The sequence below is a fragment of the Rhinoderma darwinii genome (genome assembly GCF_050947455.1).
Source record: "Rhinoderma darwinii isolate aRhiDar2 chromosome 2 unlocalized genomic scaffold, aRhiDar2.hap1 SUPER_2_unloc_30, whole genome shotgun sequence".
Lineage (NCBI taxonomy): Eukaryota > Metazoa > Chordata > Amphibia > Anura > Rhinodermatidae > Rhinoderma > Rhinoderma darwinii.
Genome location: NW_027461697.1, coordinates 169,468 through 178,809, shown reverse-complemented (window position 1 = coordinate 178,809; position 9,342 = coordinate 169,468). Strand labels below are relative to the sequence as shown.

The 9,342-nt window shown below is 41.9% G+C and overlaps 39 pseudogenes; all 39 read left to right on the top strand.

Moving 5' to 3' along the window:
- The first annotated feature begins 39 nt into the window (after positions 1-39).
- On the top strand, positions 40-158 carry LOC142676405 (5S ribosomal RNA; annotated as a pseudogene).
- Positions 159-225: 67 nt separating this feature from the next.
- LOC142676434 (5S ribosomal RNA) lies at positions 226-344 on the top strand (annotated as a pseudogene).
- Positions 345-411: 67 nt separating this feature from the next.
- LOC142676453 (5S ribosomal RNA) lies at positions 412-530 on the top strand (annotated as a pseudogene).
- A 253-nt stretch (positions 531-783) lies between these two features.
- Positions 784-902, top strand: LOC142676934 (5S ribosomal RNA; annotated as a pseudogene).
- Positions 903-1,155: 253 nt separating this feature from the next.
- LOC142676574 (5S ribosomal RNA) lies at positions 1,156-1,274 on the top strand (annotated as a pseudogene).
- Positions 1,275-1,527: 253 nt separating this feature from the next.
- On the top strand, positions 1,528-1,646 carry LOC142676573 (5S ribosomal RNA; annotated as a pseudogene).
- A 67-nt stretch (positions 1,647-1,713) lies between these two features.
- Positions 1,714-1,832, top strand: LOC142676903 (5S ribosomal RNA; annotated as a pseudogene).
- A 67-nt stretch (positions 1,833-1,899) lies between these two features.
- Positions 1,900-2,018, top strand: LOC142676495 (5S ribosomal RNA; annotated as a pseudogene).
- Positions 2,019-2,085: 67 nt separating this feature from the next.
- Positions 2,086-2,204, top strand: LOC142676931 (5S ribosomal RNA; annotated as a pseudogene).
- A 67-nt stretch (positions 2,205-2,271) lies between these two features.
- On the top strand, positions 2,272-2,390 carry LOC142676899 (5S ribosomal RNA; annotated as a pseudogene).
- Positions 2,391-2,643: 253 nt separating this feature from the next.
- On the top strand, positions 2,644-2,762 carry LOC142676993 (5S ribosomal RNA; annotated as a pseudogene).
- A 67-nt stretch (positions 2,763-2,829) lies between these two features.
- LOC142676603 (5S ribosomal RNA) lies at positions 2,830-2,948 on the top strand (annotated as a pseudogene).
- Positions 2,949-3,015: 67 nt separating this feature from the next.
- Positions 3,016-3,134, top strand: LOC142676417 (5S ribosomal RNA; annotated as a pseudogene).
- A 67-nt stretch (positions 3,135-3,201) lies between these two features.
- LOC142677009 (5S ribosomal RNA) lies at positions 3,202-3,320 on the top strand (annotated as a pseudogene).
- A 67-nt stretch (positions 3,321-3,387) lies between these two features.
- Positions 3,388-3,506, top strand: LOC142676515 (5S ribosomal RNA; annotated as a pseudogene).
- A 67-nt stretch (positions 3,507-3,573) lies between these two features.
- Positions 3,574-3,692, top strand: LOC142676781 (5S ribosomal RNA; annotated as a pseudogene).
- Positions 3,693-3,759: 67 nt separating this feature from the next.
- Positions 3,760-3,878, top strand: LOC142676752 (5S ribosomal RNA; annotated as a pseudogene).
- A 67-nt stretch (positions 3,879-3,945) lies between these two features.
- LOC142676812 (5S ribosomal RNA) lies at positions 3,946-4,064 on the top strand (annotated as a pseudogene).
- A 67-nt stretch (positions 4,065-4,131) lies between these two features.
- LOC142676602 (5S ribosomal RNA) lies at positions 4,132-4,250 on the top strand (annotated as a pseudogene).
- Positions 4,251-4,317: 67 nt separating this feature from the next.
- LOC142676416 (5S ribosomal RNA) lies at positions 4,318-4,436 on the top strand (annotated as a pseudogene).
- Positions 4,437-4,503: 67 nt separating this feature from the next.
- On the top strand, positions 4,504-4,622 carry LOC142676835 (5S ribosomal RNA; annotated as a pseudogene).
- A 67-nt stretch (positions 4,623-4,689) lies between these two features.
- Positions 4,690-4,808, top strand: LOC142676488 (5S ribosomal RNA; annotated as a pseudogene).
- Positions 4,809-4,875: 67 nt separating this feature from the next.
- Positions 4,876-4,994, top strand: LOC142676766 (5S ribosomal RNA; annotated as a pseudogene).
- Positions 4,995-5,061: 67 nt separating this feature from the next.
- Positions 5,062-5,180, top strand: LOC142676968 (5S ribosomal RNA; annotated as a pseudogene).
- A 67-nt stretch (positions 5,181-5,247) lies between these two features.
- LOC142676695 (5S ribosomal RNA) lies at positions 5,248-5,366 on the top strand (annotated as a pseudogene).
- Positions 5,367-5,433: 67 nt separating this feature from the next.
- On the top strand, positions 5,434-5,552 carry LOC142676694 (5S ribosomal RNA; annotated as a pseudogene).
- A 253-nt stretch (positions 5,553-5,805) lies between these two features.
- Positions 5,806-5,924, top strand: LOC142676758 (5S ribosomal RNA; annotated as a pseudogene).
- Positions 5,925-5,991: 67 nt separating this feature from the next.
- LOC142676621 (5S ribosomal RNA) lies at positions 5,992-6,110 on the top strand (annotated as a pseudogene).
- Positions 6,111-6,363: 253 nt separating this feature from the next.
- LOC142676951 (5S ribosomal RNA) lies at positions 6,364-6,482 on the top strand (annotated as a pseudogene).
- Positions 6,483-6,735: 253 nt separating this feature from the next.
- On the top strand, positions 6,736-6,854 carry LOC142676572 (5S ribosomal RNA; annotated as a pseudogene).
- Positions 6,855-7,107: 253 nt separating this feature from the next.
- LOC142676638 (5S ribosomal RNA) lies at positions 7,108-7,226 on the top strand (annotated as a pseudogene).
- Positions 7,227-7,479: 253 nt separating this feature from the next.
- On the top strand, positions 7,480-7,598 carry LOC142676357 (5S ribosomal RNA; annotated as a pseudogene).
- Positions 7,599-7,665: 67 nt separating this feature from the next.
- On the top strand, positions 7,666-7,784 carry LOC142676538 (5S ribosomal RNA; annotated as a pseudogene).
- A 253-nt stretch (positions 7,785-8,037) lies between these two features.
- On the top strand, positions 8,038-8,156 carry LOC142676403 (5S ribosomal RNA; annotated as a pseudogene).
- Positions 8,157-8,223: 67 nt separating this feature from the next.
- Positions 8,224-8,342, top strand: LOC142676986 (5S ribosomal RNA; annotated as a pseudogene).
- A 67-nt stretch (positions 8,343-8,409) lies between these two features.
- LOC142676750 (5S ribosomal RNA) lies at positions 8,410-8,528 on the top strand (annotated as a pseudogene).
- Positions 8,529-8,595: 67 nt separating this feature from the next.
- On the top strand, positions 8,596-8,714 carry LOC142676851 (5S ribosomal RNA; annotated as a pseudogene).
- A 67-nt stretch (positions 8,715-8,781) lies between these two features.
- On the top strand, positions 8,782-8,900 carry LOC142677057 (5S ribosomal RNA; annotated as a pseudogene).
- A 253-nt stretch (positions 8,901-9,153) lies between these two features.
- On the top strand, positions 9,154-9,272 carry LOC142676521 (5S ribosomal RNA; annotated as a pseudogene).
- Positions 9,273-9,342: the final 70 nt, after the last annotated feature.

The following is a 9,342-nucleotide window of genomic DNA, read 5'->3' as shown; positions in this document are numbered from 1 at the left end:
ACAATAGATTAAAAAGGACTATGGATTAAAGCATTTAATGTCAATGGCCATTCTAAGCTGAATGTGCCTGCTCTCGTCAGATCGCAGAAGTTACACAGCTTAAGGCCTCGCTAGTACCAGTGTGGGAGACTGTCTGGGAATCCGTGGTGCAGTTGACTTTTTATTATGTCGTTTAGATTTTGTTTCACAATCGATTAAAAAGGACTATGGATTAAAGCATTTAATGTCAATGGCCATTCTAAGCTGAATGTCCCTGCTCTCGTCAGATCGTAGAATTAACACAGCTTAAGGCCTCGCTAGTACCAGTGTGGGAGACTGTCTGGGAATCCGTGGTGCGGTTGACTTTTTATTATGTCGTTTAGATTTTGTTTCACAATCGATTAAAAAGGACTATGGATTAAAGCATTTAATGTCAATGGCCATTCTAAGCTGAATGTGCCTCCTCTCGTCAGATCGCAGAAGTTACACAGCTTAAGGCCTCGCTAGTACCAGTGTGGGAGACTGTCTGGGAATCCGTGGTGCGGTTGCCTTTTTATTATGTCGTTTAGATTTTGTTTCACAATAGATTAAATAGGACTATGGATTAAAGCATTTAATGTCAATGGCCATTCTAAGCTGAAAGTGCCTGCTCTCGTCAGATCGCAGTAGTTTCACAGCTTAAGTCCTCGCTAGTACCAGTGTGGGAGACTGTCTGGGAATCCGTGGTGCGGTTAAATTTTTATTATGTAGTTTAGATTTTGTTTCACAATCGATTAAAAAGGACTATGGATTAAAGCATTTAATGTCAATGGCCATTCTAAGCTGAATGTGCCTGCCCTCGTCAGATCGCAGTAGTTACACAGCTTAAGGCCTCGCTAGTACCAGTGTGGGAGACTGTCTGGGAATCCGTGGTGCGGTTGACTTTTTATTATGTTGTTTAGATTTTGTTTCACAATCGATTAAAAAGGACTATGGATTAAAGCATTTAATGTCAATGGCCATTCTAAACTGAATGTGCCTGGTCTCGTTAGATCGCAGAAGTTACACAGCTTAACCCCTTGCTAGTACCAGTGTGGGAGACTGTCTGGGAATCCGTGGTGCGGTTGACTTTTTATTATGTCGTTTAGATTTTGTTTCACAATAGATTAAATAGGACTATGGATTAAAGCACTTAACGTCAATGGCCATTCTAAGCTGAATGTCCCTGCTCTCGTCAGATCGCAGAAGTTACACAGCTTAAGGCCTCGCTAGTACCAGTGTGGGAGACTGTCTGGGAATCCGTGGTGCGGTTGACTTTTTATTATGTCGTTTAGATTTTGTTTCACAATCGATTAAAAAGGACTATGGATTAAAGTATTTAATGTCAATGGCCATTCTAAGCTTGATGTGCCTCCTCTCGTCAGATCGCAGACGTTACACAGCTTAAGGCCTTGCTAGTACTTATGTGGGAGACTGTCTGGGAATCCGTGGTGCGGTTGAATTTTTATTATGTCGTTTAGATTTTGTTTCACAATCGATTAAAAAGGACTATGGATTAAAGCACTTAATGTCAATGGCCATTCTAAGCTGAATGTCCCTGCTCTCGTCAGATCGCAGAAGTTACACAGCTTAAGGCCTCGCTAGTACCAGTGTGGGAGACTGTCTGGGAATCCGTGGTGCGGTTGACTATTTATTATGTCGTTTAGATTTTGTTTCACAATCGATTAAAAAGGACTATGGATTAAAGCATTTAATGTCAATGGCTATTCTAAGCTGAATGTGCCTGCTCTCGTCAGATCGCAGAAGTTACACAGCTTAAGGCCTCGCTAGTACCAGTGTCGGAGACTGTCTGGGAATCCGTGGTGCGGTTGACTTTTTATTATGTCGTTTAGATTTTGTTTCACAATAGGTTAATTAGGACTATGGATTAAAGCATTTAACGTCAATCGCCATTCTAAGCTGAATGTGCCTGCTCTCGTCAGAACGCAGAAGTTACACAGCTTAAGGCCTCGCAAGAAGTAGTGTGGGAGACTGTCTGGGAATCCGTGGTGCGGTTGAATTTTTATTATGTCGTTTAGATTTTGTTTCACAATCGATTAAAAAGGACTATGGATTAAAGCATTTAATGTCAATGGCCATTCTAAGCTGAATGTCCCTGCTCTCGTCAGATCGCAGAAGTTACACAGCTTAAGGCCTTGCTAGTACCAGTGTGGGAGACTGTCTGGGAATCAGTGGTGCGGTTGACTTTTTATTATGTTGTTTAGATTTTGTTTCACAATAGATTAAATAGGACTATGGATTAAGGCTTTTAATGTCAATGGCCATTCTAAGCTGAATGTGCCTGCTCTCGTTAGATCGCAGAAGTTACACAGCTTAAGGCCTCGCTAGTACCATTGTGGGAGACTGTCTGGGAATCCGTGGTGCGGTTAACTTTTTATTATGTCGTTAAGATTTTGTTTCACAATCGATTAAAAAGGACTATGGATTAAAGCATTTAATGTCAATGGCCGTTCTAAACTGAATGTGCCTGCTCTCGTTAGATCGCAGAAATTACACAGCTTAATGCCTCGCTAGTACCAGTGTGGGAGACTGTCTGGGAATCCGTGGTGCGGTTGACTTTTTATTATGTCGTTTAGATTTTGTTTCACAATAGATTAAATAGGACTATGGATTAAAGCATTTAACGTCAATGGCCATTCTAAGCTGAATGTCTCTGCTCTCGTCAGATCGCAGAAGTTACACAGCTTAAGGCCTCGCTAGTACCAGTGTGGGAGACTGTCTGGGAATCCGTGGTGTGGTTGACTTTTTATTATGTCGTTTAGATTTTGTTTCACAATCGATTAAAAAGGACTATGGATTAAAGAATTTAATGTCAATGGCCATTCTAAGCTGAATGTGCCTGCTCTCGTCAGATCGCAGCAGTTACACAGCTTAAGGCCTCGCTAGTACCAGTGTGGGAGACTGTCTGGGAATCCGTGGTGCGGTTGACTTTTTATTATGTCGTTTAGATTTTGTTTCACAATCGATTAAAAAGGACTATGGATTAAAGCATTTAATGTCAATGGCCATTCTAAGCTGAATGTGCCTGCTCTCGTCAGATCGCCGAAGTTGCACAGCTTAAGGCCTCGCTAGTACCAGTGTGGGAGACTGTCTGGGAATCCGTGGTGCGGTTGACTTTTTATTATGTCGTTTAGATTTTGTTTCACAATAGATTAAATAGGACTATGGATTAAAGCATTGAACGTCAATGGCCATTCTAAGCTGAATGTGCCTGCTCTCGTCAGAACGCAGAAGTTACACAGTTTAAGGCCTCGCAAGTACCAGTGTGGGAGACTGTCTGGGAAACCGTGGTGCGGTTGGATTTTTATTATGTCGTTTAGATTTTGTTTCACAATCGATTAAAAAGGACTATGGATTAAAGCATTTAATGTCAATGGCTATTCTAAGCTGAATGTGCCTGCTCTCGTCAGAACGCAGAAGTTACACAGCTTAAGGCCTCGCTAGTACCAGTGTGGGAGACTGTCTGGGAATCCGTGGTGCGGTTGACTTTTTATTATGTCGTTTAGATTTTGTTTCACAATAGATTAAATAGGACTATGGATTAAGGCTTTTAATGTCAATGGCCATTCTAAGCTGAATGTGCCTGCTCTCGTCAGAACGCAGAAGTTACACAGCTTAAGGCCTCGCTAGTACCAGTGTGGGAGACTGTCTGGGAATCCGTGGTCCGGTTGACTTTTTATTATGTTGTTTAGATTTTGTTTCACAATAGATTAAATAGGACTATGGATTAAGGCTTTTAATGTCAATGGCCATTCTAAGCTGAATGTGCCTGCTCTCGTCAGATCGCAGAAGTTACACAGCTTAAGGCCTCGCTAGTACCAGTGTGGGAGACTGTCTGGGAATCCGTGGTGCGGTTGAATTTTTATTATGTCGTTTAGATTTTGTTTCACAATCGATTAAAAAGGACTATGGATTAAAGCATTTAATGTCAATGGCCATTCTAAGCTGAATGTGCCTGCTCTCGTCAGTTCGCAGAAGTTACACAGCTTAAGGCCTCGCAAGTACTAGTGTGGGAGACTGTCTGGGAATCCGTGGTGCGGTTGACTTTTTATTACGTCGTTTAGATTTTGTTTCACAATCGATTAAAAAGGACTATGGATTAAAGAATTTAATGTCAATGGCCATTCTAAGCTGAATGTGCCTGCTCTCGTCAGATCGCAGCAGTTACACAGCTTAAGGCCTCGCTAGTACCAGTGTGGGAGACTGTCTGGGAATCCGTGGTGCGGTTGACTTTTTATTATGTCGTTTAGATTTTGTTTCACAATCGATTAAAAAGGACTATGGATTAAAGCATTTAATGTCAATGGCCATTCTAAGCTGAATGTGCCTGCTCTCGTCAGATCGCCGAAGTTGCACAGCTTAAGGCCTCGCTAGTACCAGTGTGGGAGACTGTCTGGGAATCCGTGGTGCGGTTGACTTTTTATTATGTCGTTTAGATTTTGTTTCACAATAGATTAAATAGGACTATGGATTAAAGCATTGAACGTCAATGGCCATTCTAAGCTGAATGTGCCTGCTCTCGTCAGAACGCAGAAGTTACACAGTTTAAGGCCTCGCTAGTACCAGTGTGGGAGACTGTCTGGGAAACCGTGGTGCGGTTGAATTTTTATTATGTCGTTTAGATTTTGTTTCACAATCGATTAAAAAGGACTATGGATTAAAGCATTTAATGTCAATGGCCATTCTAAGCTGAATGTCCCTGCTCTCGTCAGATCGCAGAAGTTACACAGCTTAATGCCTCGCTAGTACCAGTGTGGGAGACAGTCTGGGAATCCGTGGTGCGGTTGACTTTTTATTATGTCGTTTAGATTTTGTTTCACAATCGATTAAAAAGGACTATGGATTAAAGCATTTAATGTCAATGGCCATTCTAAGCTGAATGTGCCTGCTCTCGTCAGAACGCAGAAGTTACACAGCTTAAGGCCTCGCTAGTACCAGTGTGGGAGACTGTCTGGGAATCCGTGGTGCGGTTGACTTTTTATTATGTCGTTTAGATTTTGTTGAACAATCGATTAAAAAGGACTATGGATTAAAGCATTTAATGTCAATGGCCATTCTAAGCTGAATGTGCCTGCTCTCGTCAGATCGCAGAAGTTACACAGCTTAAGGCCTCGCTAGTACCAGTGTGGGAGACTGTCTGGGAATCCGTGGTGCGGTTGACTTTTTATTATGTCGTTTAGATTTTGTTTCACAATAGATTAAATAGGACTATGGATTAAAGCATTTAACGTCAATGGCCATTCTAAGCTGAATGTGCCTGCTCTCGTCAGATCGCAGAAGTTACACAGCTTAAGGCCTGGCTAGTACCAGAGTGGGAGACTGTCTGGGAATCTGTGGTGCGGTTGACTTTTTATTATGTCGTTTAGATTTTGTTTCACAATCGATTAAAAAGGACTGTGGATTAAAGCATTTAATGTCAATGGCCATTCTAAGCTGAATGTGCCTGCTCTCGTCAGATCGCAGAAGTTACACAGCTTAAGGCCTGGCTAGTACCAGAGTGGGAGACTGTCTGGGAATCTGTGGTGCGGTTGACTTTTTATTATGTCGTTTAGATTTTGTTTCACAATCGATTAAAAAGGACTATGGATTAAAGCATTTAGCGTCAATGGCCATTCTAAGCTGAATGTGCCTGCTCTCGTCAGATCGCAGAAGTTACACAGCTTAAGGCCTCGCTAGTACCAGTGTCGGAGACTGTCTGGAAATCCCTGGTGCGGTTGACTTTTTATTATGTCGTTTAGATTTTGTTTCACAATAGATTAAATAGGACTATGGATTAAGGCTTTTAATGTCAGTGGCCATTCTAAGCTGAATGTGCCTGTTCTCGTCAGATCGCAGAAGTTACACAGCTTAAGGCCTCGCTAGTACCAGTGTGGGAGACTGTCTGGGAATCCGTGGTGCGGTTGACTTTTTATTATGTCGTTTAGATTTTGTTTCACAATCGATTAAAAAGGACTATGGATTAAAGTATTTAATGTCAATGGCCATTCTAAGCTGAATGTGCCTGCTCTCGTCAGATCGCAGAAGTTACACAGCTTAAGGCCTTGCTAGTACCAGTGTGGGAGACTGTCTGGGAATCCGTGGTGCGGTTGACTTTTTATTATGTCGTTTAGATTTTGTTTCACAATCGATTAAAAAGGACTATGGATTAAAGCATTTAATGTCAATGGCCATTCTAAGCTGAATGTGCCCTCTCTCGCCAGATCGCCGAAGTTACACAGCTTAAGGCCTCGCTAGTACCAGTGTGGGAGACTGTCTGGGAATCCGTGGTGCGGTTGACTTTTTATTATGTCGTTTAGATTTTGTTTCACAATAGATTAAATAGGACTATGGATTAAAGCATTTAACGTCAATGGCCATTCTAAGCTGAATGTCCCTGCTCTCGTCAGATCGCATAAGTTACACAGCTTAAGGCCTCGCTAGTACCAGTGTGGGAGACTGTCTGGGAATCCGTGGTGCGGTTGACTTTTTATTATGTTGTTTAGATTTTGTTTCACAATCGATTAAAAAGGACTATGGATTAAAGCATTTAATGTCAATGGCCATTCTAAACTGAATGTGCCTGGTCTCGTTAGATCGCAGAAGTTACACAGCTTAACCCCTTGCTAGTACCAGTGTGGGAGACTGTCTGGGAATCCGTGGTGCGGTTGACTTTTTATTATGTCGTTTAGATTTTGTTTCACAATAGATTAAATAGGACTATGGATTAAAGCACTTAACGTCAATGGCCATTCTAAGCTGAATGTCCCTGCTCTCGTCAGATCGCAGAAGTTACACAGCTTAAGGCCTCGCTAGTACCAGTGTGGGAGACTGTCTGGGAATCCGTGGTGCGGTTGACTTTTTATTATGTCGTTTAGATTTTGTTTCACAATCGATTAAAAAGGACTATGGATTAAAGTATTTAATGTCAATGGCCATTCTAAGCTTGATGTGCCTCCTCTCGTCAGATCGCAGACGTTACACAGCTTAAGGCCTTGCTAGTACTTATGTGGGAGACTGTCTGGGAATCCGTGGTGCGGTTGAATTTTTATTATGTCGTTTAGATTTTGTTTCACAATCGATTAAAAAGGACTATGGATTAAAGCACTTAATGTCAATGGCCATTCTAAGCTGAATGTCCCTGCTCTCGTCAGATCGCAGAAGTTACACAGCTTAAGGCCTCGCTAGTACCAATGTGGGAGACTGTCTGGGAATCCGTGGTGCGGTTGACTATTTATTATGTCGTTTAGATTTTGTTTCACAATCGATTAAAAAGGACTATGGATTAAAGCATTTAATGTCAATGGCTATTCTAAGCTGAATGTGCCTGCTCTCGTCAGATCGCAGAAGTTACACAGCTTAAGGCCTCGCTAGTACCAGTGTTTGAGACTGTCTGGGAATCCGTGGTGCGGTTGAATTTTTATTATGTAGTTTAGATTTTGTTTCACAATCGATTAAAAAGGACTATGGATTAAAGCATTTAATGTCAATGGCCATTCTAAGCTGAATGTGCCTGCTCTCGTCAGATCGCAGAAGTTACACAGCTTAAGGCCTCGCAAGTACTAGTGTGGGAGACTGTCTGGGAATCCGTGGTGCGGTTGACCTTTTATTATGTCGTTTAGATTTTGTTTCACAATCGATTAAAAAGGACAATGGATTAAAGCATTTAATGTCAATGGCCATTCTAAGCTGAATGTCCCTGCTCTCGTCAGATCGCAGAAGTTACACAGCTTAAGGCCTCGCTAGTACCAGTGTCGGAGACTGTCTGGAAATCCGTGGTGCGGTTGCCTTTTTATTATGTCGTTTAGATTTTGTTTCACAATAGATTAAATAGGACTATGGATTAAAGCATTTAACGTCAATGGCCATTCTAAGCTGAATGTCCCTGCTCTCGTCAGATCGCTCAAGTTACACAGCTTAACGCCTCGCTAGTACCAGTGTGGGAGACTGTCTGAGAATCCGTGGTGCGGTTGACTTTTTATTATGTCGTTTAGATTTTGTTTCACAATAGATTAAATAGGACTATGGATTAAAGCATTGAACGTCAATGGCCATTCTAAGCTGAATGTGCCTGCTCTCGTCAGAACGCAGAAGTTACACAGTTTAAGGCCTCGCTAGTACCAGTGTTTGAGACTGTCTGGGAATCCGTGGTGCGGTTGACTTTTTATTATGTCGTTTAGATTTTGTTTCACAATCGATTAAAAAGGACTATGGATTAAAGCATTTAATGTCAATGGCCATTCTAAGCTGAATGTGCCTTCTCTCGTCAGATCGCAGAAGTTACACAGCTTAAGGCCTCGCTAGTACCAGTGTGGGAGACTGTCTGGGAATCCGTGGTGCGGTTGACTTTTTATTATGTCGTTTAGATTTTGTTTCACAATAGATTAAATAGGACTATGGATTAAAGCATTTAACGTCAATGGCCATTCTAAGCTGAATGTGCCTGCTCTCGTCAGATCGCAGAAGTTACACAGCTTAAGGCCTCGCTAGTACCAGTGTGGGAGACTGTCTGGGAATCCGTGGTGCGGTTGAATTTTTATTATGTCGTTTAGATTTTGTTTCACAATCGATTAAAAAGGACTATGGATTAAAGCATTTAATGTCAATGGCCATTCTAAGCTGAGTGTCCCTGCTCTCGTCAGATCGCAGAAGTTACACAGCTTAAGGCCTCGCTAGTACCTGAGTGGGAGACTGTCTGGGAATCTGTGGTGCGGTTGACTTTTTATTATGTCGTTTAGATTTTGTTTCACAATCGATTAAAAAGGACTATGGATTAAAGCATTTAACGTCAATGGCCATTCTAAGCTGAATGTGCCTGCTCTCGTCAGATCGCAGAAGTTACACAGCTTAAGGCCTCGCTAGTACCAGTGTCGGAGACTGTCTGGAAATCCGTGGTGCGGTTGACTTTTTATTATGTCGTTTAGATTTTGTTTCACAATAGATTAAATAGGACTATGGATTAAAGCATTTAACGTCAATGGCCATTCTAAGCTGAATGTCCCTGCTCTCGTCAGATCGCATAAGTTACACAGCTTAACGCCTCGCTAGTACCAGTGTGGGAGACTGTCTGGGAATCCGTGGTGCGGTTGACTTTTTATTATGTCGTTTAGATTTTGTTTCACAATAGATTAAATAGGACTATGGATTAAAGCATTTAACGTCAATGGCCATTCTAAGCTGAATGTGCCTGCTCTCGTCAGATCGCCGAAGTTGCACAGCTTAAGGCCTCGCTAGTACCAGTGTGGGAGACTGTCTGGGAATCCGTGGTGTGGTTGACTTTTTATTATGTCGTATAGATTTTGTTTCACAATAGATTAAATAGGACTATGGATTAAAGCATTGAACGTC